The sequence below is a fragment of the Garra rufa genome, chromosome 24 (assembly GCF_049309525.1).
Source record: "Garra rufa chromosome 24, GarRuf1.0, whole genome shotgun sequence".
Taxonomy (NCBI): domain Eukaryota; kingdom Metazoa; phylum Chordata; class Actinopteri; order Cypriniformes; family Cyprinidae; genus Garra; species Garra rufa.
In genome coordinates, this window is record NC_133384.1 from 20,839,550 (window position 1) to 20,847,318 (window position 7,769).

General features: G+C 43.4%; 1 protein-coding gene across 1 annotated transcript in view; it reads right to left on the bottom strand.

Annotated features, from left to right (window-relative positions):
* The window catches only part of zbtb47b (zinc finger and BTB domain containing 47b), a 39,424-nt gene that overhangs the window by 24,562 nt on the left and 7,093 nt on the right, over nucleotides 1-7,769 (bottom strand). The window contains exon 2 of the mRNA XM_073830438.1: nucleotides 3,473-3,575. The gene's annotated coding sequence lies outside the window, so the exon portion shown is untranslated. The remainder of the gene's footprint in view (nucleotides 1-3,472; nucleotides 3,576-7,769) is intronic.

A 7,769-nucleotide genomic window follows, 5' to 3' on the forward strand; every position in this document is an offset into this window, starting at 1 on the left:
TGTTTTGACAACTGGGTCTTTCACGTCATCAGACAGGTACCTCTGAATAATGCCAGTGGGCAGTGGCTGCATTTAAAGTGTTGAATTAATGACGGTCAGTGAAATTAGGTAAAAACCCCGGACATTTTATGATATTTGACAAAAGAGCACGTATGGTCACCCTAGATAAAAATGGATGGACAGCGGCTTCCGCACAGGTCTATTATTCTCATGGCATAGCTAAGAAATAACAGAGCAGAGCCCAGTTTTGTTTGAGTCAATCTGTTAGTGTCTATGGTAATTTCCCTGAGGACAAAGAAACTGTATTTATTTGTGAGGAGGAAAGAGCCTCAATGGACCAGACGTAAAAGATTCAGTTTTTCTGTCCACTCCGGAGTAGATTTTCTACTTTTAAAGCCCTCTCAGAAGAGCCACTTTCCAAGGTGATGGAGCTGTCCTCACAGGACCGAAAAAATGAGACAGAGAAACAGATGCCCTGGGTGTCTGTGTATGCGCGTGGTATTGCTCGATGCCTACGCCCTCCCCGATCCAATCAGGACGCACGTTCAATCCTGACCTTGAGCTAGACAGACAAACACTTACAGCCCTCACGGAGACACCAAAATGACTTACGGCCTGTGTGTGTGTGCGCTGTAAATTAAAAAAAACGTCTGTGTGTATGAGAGAGAAAGATCTTCATTGCCTGTACTAAAGTAAAAATTCATCCAAAATGAAACACAAAGGCAGGATATCAGAGATGCTCTTTCCCATAAAGGAAAAGTGAAAGCAAGACAACATTCGTCTGGAACAACGTGAGGTTGAGCAAATGATGACATAACTTTCATTTCAGGCTGAACTATCTCTTTAAGGTCTCTTGGATACAGATACCGTGTTCTCACCCATTCGGACTAGCCAGCACAGTTGATAATTACACACTGTCAGAGAGCTGCCACAAACCACAGCATCACTTTCACTGAGAAAACCTCCTGAACTATCACACCTGCTATTACACATGCCAGTTCACTGAACAGGGCTGTTTGCTGCTCCTCGGATTAGCCGTCTGTCTAGTGCTGAATAATGTGAGCTTTAAACACAGGCAAAGCAAAGGTAGAACAGAGAGTGCAGTACATCTCCATACGAAAAACAGATAATTCACTTTGGTTTGCATCTGTCACATTTGTTTGCAGGGTTTCCTCCTGAATTCACACATTAAAAATATACACTACCAGTCAAAAGTTTTTGAACAGTAAGACTTTTAATGTTTTTTAAAGAAGTCTCTTCTGCTCACAAAGCCTGCATTTATTTGATCCAAGGTACAGCAAAAACAGTTACATTTTGAAATATTTTTACTATTTAAAATAATTGTTTTCTATTTGAATATATTTTAAAATGTAATTTATTCCTGTGATTTCAAAGCTGAATTTTCAGCATCATTACTCCAGTCATTTGGTGTTGCTGATTTGCTGTTCAGGAAACATTTGTTATTATTATTATTATTATTATTATTATTATTATTATTATTATTATCAATATTTAAAACAGCAGGACTCTTTGATGAACAGAAATATCCAAAGGATCAGCATTTATCTAAAATAATAAAAAGATTATTTTTAGTTCATTTCTTATTTTTACATTATACACTATACCATTCAAAGGCTTGGAGTCAGTATATTTTTTATTTATTTAATTGTATTTTTTTTTTTTAGAAAGAAATGATAGAAATGATTACTTTAATTTAGCAAGGATGCTTTAAATTCTATAAAAGTGATGATAATGACATTTATAATGTTACAAAATATTTCTATTTCAGATAAATGTTGTTCTTCTGAACTTTCTATTCTTCAAAGAAACCTAATAAAAATTCTACTCAGCTAACATTATACACTATACCATTCAAAAGCATTCAAAAGAGTTTTATTTTCAATTTTTTTTTTGTTGGTAAAGAAATGATAGAAATTAATACTTTTATTTAGCAATAATGCTTAAAATTGGTGATGAAAAAGACATTTATAATGTAAAAAAAAACAATAAAAAATTCTACTCGGCTGTTTCCAACGTGATAGTAATAATAAATGTTTTTTGAGCAGCAAATCAGAATATTAGAATAGTTTCTGAAGGATCGTGTGACTGGAGTAATGATGCTAAAAATTCAGCTTTGAAATCACAGGAATGATTTACATTTTGAAATATATTCAAATATAAAACAGTTATTTAAAATAGTACAAATATTTTACATTTTTACTCTTTTTGCTGTACTTTCGAGCAAATAAATTCAGGCTTGGTGAGCAGAAGAGACTTCTTTAAAAACATTAAAAATCTTACTGTTCCAAAACTTTTGACTTTATTGTAGAGATATGCATAATTACTATTTGTCTAGGTGTTACTGAATTACATGTTTTTTACTGTTTTATTGCAGAAGACACAATTCTGTTCAAAAGTTTGAGGCCAAAACGATTTTTTAATGTTGTCAAAGTCTAAAAACACAATAAAAATGGCAATATTGTGAAATATTATTACAATTTAAAATAGTTTTCTATTTTAATATATTTTTACATTTTCAGTATCATTACTCCAGTCTTGAGTGTCTCAGAATCCTTCAGAAATCATTCTAATATACTGATTTGCTGCTCAAGAAACATTATTATCAATGTTGAAAACAGTTGAACTGTTTAATATTTTTGTAAAAACTATGATCCATTTTTTCAGAAGTCTTTGCCTAATAGAATGTTCACAAGAACAGCATTTATTTGAAATATAATTTTTGTTGTAACAGTATAAAAATCTGTCACTTTTGATTCATTTCAATGTGCCCTTGCTGAATAGAAGTATTTATTTAAAAAAACAATAATATAGCCACATCAAAAAATTAATTATTAAATTAAATTACTAAATTTAAATAGATTTCAAATTTAGTAAAATTAATAAATTAATTTTACTTAATAGAATTATGTAATTAAGTAATTATTTTAAATAAATATAAAATTGATCAATGCTGTCAAATCGATTAATCGCATAAATATAAAATATATATTACATATTAAAAAAAACTGGTAATTGCAAAAAAAAAAATCTATATTTGCAACTATGTAAAAAATGATAAATCGGGGGGGGGGGGGGGAAATTTATCAAAAAATAAATGATTGAATTATAAAATAAAAAACACTTTTAAAAAATTACTAATAAATAAAAAAGAACTTAAACTTTAAAATTGAAAACCAAAATACAAAATAAATACGATAGTGAAAATTTAGTGGAAAACTGACTCTAACACAAATTAATTAGACAAAGATAAATATTTCCCTTAGGTTAGAAAATACTGTTGAAAGAGGGTGTCATCCCTTCATCCAATTATCAAGTTCAATCAGAATAAGTGATTAGATATGGAGCTCCCCTGTCAGTTGTTTTTCAGGTTCAGCAGCTAATTAACAGCACATCGGATTGGAAGCCAGTGAAAGCTCTTTTCTGAAGAGGAAAGAAAGCCAGAAACACTCACCTTTCCAACGGACTTAATCAAACAGGGGACGACAGCAGATGTTTACTGCAAAGTTTCTGTATGTCCAGCAAATGCTGCTCAGGGAAGTCCTCATCGGCATCGGCTGCATAAAAATATCACAAGAAATCAATCAATAAATCTAAAAATTGGAAGACTATGCTGGGACTGTGTTAGTTCAAATGAAAATCATTTTTATGGCAACATTAACGCATTAAGTATCTCTCATAACCTTTGGATACTGCAACCGTCGTACAACATTTATTTTATTACAAACCACACGGGAATGTCTACGACTCATTGCACTTTTTCCTGTGCTGAGTGAGGCAGATATATTTAGAAGACTTCCCATTTCCATCTATATGTTAATGCAACCAAGAGCAACTGAATCGCAGTTTGAAATATTATGTGCCAAGCGGGGCATGAAATTGAGGCAGACAAACAAACAAAGGATTTTACCTCTCATGTGTCTGCTGCGTCTAATAATAAAAGGTGTGCTTGACAAGGTGAGAGAAATCAGGTTCTCGTAAAAAAGACTGTATATCCACAGCCAGAACCATTTGGTGACACAAACAAAGCCGTGTGAGATCACTGTGACAGCGCCCGGGAGAAAATTGAAAATTTATAATTGTAATGAAAAGGAACGGCAAACAACTTTGCAAAATACTAGAATCTCAGGGGACTAATCTTTCTTGAAGAGAGAGAGAGAGAGATGATTTACTTTTTAGAAAGGCTGGGTGTTGACACAAATCTCACGATTTGATTCAATTTGTATTTACAAGCTTGCAAATGATTCAATATTGATCATTTTGGATATATATCAGGTACAGTACAAAAATCTCTCAACTAATGTTGTAAACACATAAGAGTCAGCTGGTACTACATTATAATATTGGGGGTTAAAATAAATTGATTTGTATACAAACCCTAAATTACACTCAATGAAGTTCTTATAATAAAGTTATAGTGCTTATTTTACGATTACATAATTTTATTTCTACTTTTTATTTATTTATGGCGGCTGTCATAAAACTTGATGTATTTATTCAAACGCAAGTTAAATATTGAAGAACAGTCAAAATTAAAGTGAATATGTTATATTCTCTTCTCTAGAGTTAATTTTTCTAGTATGTTTTTTTCTGAGGTAAATGTGACGTTATGTAAAATAGTTAACAAGCTGTTAAGCCTATATTGATATCTTTTCATGGTCGACATTGCTTGAGTGATTACATGAGACAGAATACGTATTTAGTTAAGCTGTACTCTTCTTTTAACATGCCTTCGGACATTCTTTCATGTTTATTTCATGTAGAAACTGGTATTAAAGCGGAAGTGTCATGATCTGGGCTGTGGGGCTTCCCTCAGCCACATGAGGTCGCTGTTCCCTGCACTGCTAATTGTTATCACCTGTCTAGATGTCATTATCACTTACACCTGCTCACTATTAAGGATAAGGACTATAAGAACTCTCATTTCCCACTCTTCATGGTGTCTGCATTGTCTTCCATGTCTGTCTCTGGTATTGTGTTCCTGTTTGATTGTTCCTGCTCCTGCTCAGTTCCTGTTGTGTGTGCCGTGTTGGCCTTTTGGTTTTGATTTGTTTGTGTTCTTTTGTGTTTTGTTTAAATTAAAAATACTTCCCTGCATTTTGGACCCTGACCTTCCTTGCACAACGTGACAGAATGCAGACACCACAGATGGGTCCAGCGGGGAGTAATTTTTTTTTTTCTGAGGAGGCGGCGGCGTTTGAGGCGGCGTCGGCCGCTCGGTTCGAGGAGGTCATTTACCTCCAACTGGCCGAGATGGAGGCCTGTAGGGCCGAGTCGGCGCGACGGCGTTCCCGCTTTGCAGTGGGGGTGGAGTGGCTCTTCCGTGGGAAGGCGGAAGTGTCCACGCTCTCTGTTCCGGACGCGGCGGTGACCGCGCTCTCTGTTCCGGACGCGGCGGTGACCGCTCTCGCTGTTCCTGACGCGGCGGTGAACGCGCTCTCTGTTCCGGACGCGGCGGTGACCGCTCTCGCTGTTCCTGACGCGGCGGTGACCGCACTCTCTGTTTCGGACGCGGCGGTGACCGCTCTCGCTGTTCCTGACGCGGCGGTGACCGCGCTCTCTGTTCCGGACGCGGCGGTGACCGCGCTCTCTGTTCCGGACGCGGCGGTGGCCGCTCTCTCTGTTCCGGACGTGGCGGTGACCGTTCTCTCTGTTCCGGACGCGGCGGTGGCCGCTCTCTCTGTTCCGGACGTGGCGGTGACCGTTCTCTCTGTTCCGGACGTGGCGGTGACCGTTCTCTCTGTTCCGGACGCGGCGGTGACCGTTCTCTCTGTTCCGGACGTGGCGGTGACCGTTCTCTCTGTTCCGGACGCGGCGGTGACCGCTCTCGCTGTTCCTGACGCGGCGGTGACCGCACTCTCTGTTTCGGACGCGGCGGTGACCGCTCTCGCTGTTCCTGACGCGGCGGTGACCGCGCTCTCTGTTCCGGACGCGGCGGTGACCGCGCTCTCTGTTCCGGACGCGGCGGTGACCGCGCTCTCTGTTCCGGACGCGGCGGTGGCCGCTCTCTCTGTTCCGGACGCGGCGGTGACCGCTCTCTCTGCTCCGGACGCGGCGGTGACCGCTCTCTCTGCTCCGGACGCGGCGGTGACCGCTCTCTCTGCTCCGGACGCGGCGGTGACCGCTCTCTCTGCTCCGGACGCGGCGGTGACCGCTCTCTCTGTTCCGGACGCGGCGGTGACCGCTCTCTCTGCTCCGGACGCGGCGGTGGCCGCTCTCTCTGTTCCGGACGCGACGGTGACCGCGCTCTCTGTTCCGGACGCGGCGGTGGCCGCTCTCTCTGTTCCGGACGTGGCGGTGACCGTTCTCTCTGTTCCGGACGCGGCGGTGGCCGCTCTCTCTGTTCCGGACGTGGCGGTGACCGTTCTCTCTGTTCCGGACGTGGCGGTGACCGTTCTCTCTGTTCCGGACGCGGCGGTGACCGCTCTCTGTTCCGGACGCGGCGGTGACCGCGCTCTCTGTTCCGGACGCGGCGGTGGCCGCTCTCTCTGTTCCGGACGTGGCGGTGACCGTTCTCTCTGTTCCGGACGCGGCGGTGACCGCGCTCTCTGTTCCGGACGCGGCGGTGGCCGCTCTCTCTGTTCCGGACGCGGCGGTGACCGTTCTCTCTGTTCCGGACGTGGCGGTGACCGTTCTCTCTGTTCCGGACGTGGCGGTGACCGTTCTCTCTGTTCCGGACGTGGCGGTGACCGTTCTCTCTGTTCCGGACGTGGCGGTGACCGTTCTCTCTGTTCCGGACGCGGCGGTGACCGCTGACGTTCCTCTAGCGGCGAGGCCAGTTCGCGTTCCTCTGACGGCGGTGCCCGCGGACATTCCTCTGGCGGCGAGGCCAGTTCACGTTCCTCTGACTGCGGTGCCCGCGGACATTCCTCTGGCGGCGAGGCCAGTTCACGTTCCTCTGACTGCGGTGCCCGCGGACGTTCCACTGGTGGCGAGGCCAGCTCACGTTCCTCTGGCGGCGAGGCCAGTTCACGTTCCTCTGACTGCGGTGCCCACGGACGTTCCACTGGTGGCGAGGCCAGCTCGCGTTCCTCTGGCGGCGAGACCAGCTCACGTTCCACTGGGGGCGAGGCCAGCTCACGTTCCTCGGGCTGCGGTGCCCGCGGACGTTCCACTGGCAGCGAGGCCAGCTCACTTTCCACTGGCGGCGAGGCCAGCTCACGTTCCTCTGGCGGCGGTGTCCGCTCACGTTCCTCCGCTGCACGGGCCTGGCCCGCCGTCCCTCCCCCTGATTCACCTTCCACCGTTCCTCCTCCCTCCAGGATTTTGTTTGGGAACGTCTGGAAGCCGTTCCCTTGAGGGGGGTAATGTCATGATCTGGGCTGTGGGGCTTCCCTCAGCCACATGAGGTCGCTGTTCCCTGCACTGCTAATTGTTATCACCTGTCTAGATGTCATTATCACTTACACCTGCTCACTATTAAGGATAAGGACTATAAGAACTCTCATTTCCCACTCTTCATGGTGTCTGCATTGTCTTCCATGTCTGTCTCTGGTATTGTGTTCCTGTTTGATTGTTCCTGCTCCTGCTCAGTTCCTGTTGTGTGTGCCGTGTTGGCCTTTTGGTTTTGATTTGTTTGTGTTCTTTTGTGTTTTGTTTAAATTAAAAATACTTCCCTGCATTTTGGACCCTGACCTTCCTTGCACAACGTGACAGGAAGAGATGAACGGTTTATCTGCCGCTTCTTTTGAACTGAGGTGCTACAGCGATCTGCCTCTCCACATTAAAAAGTGCCAAAACAGCATTTGTTG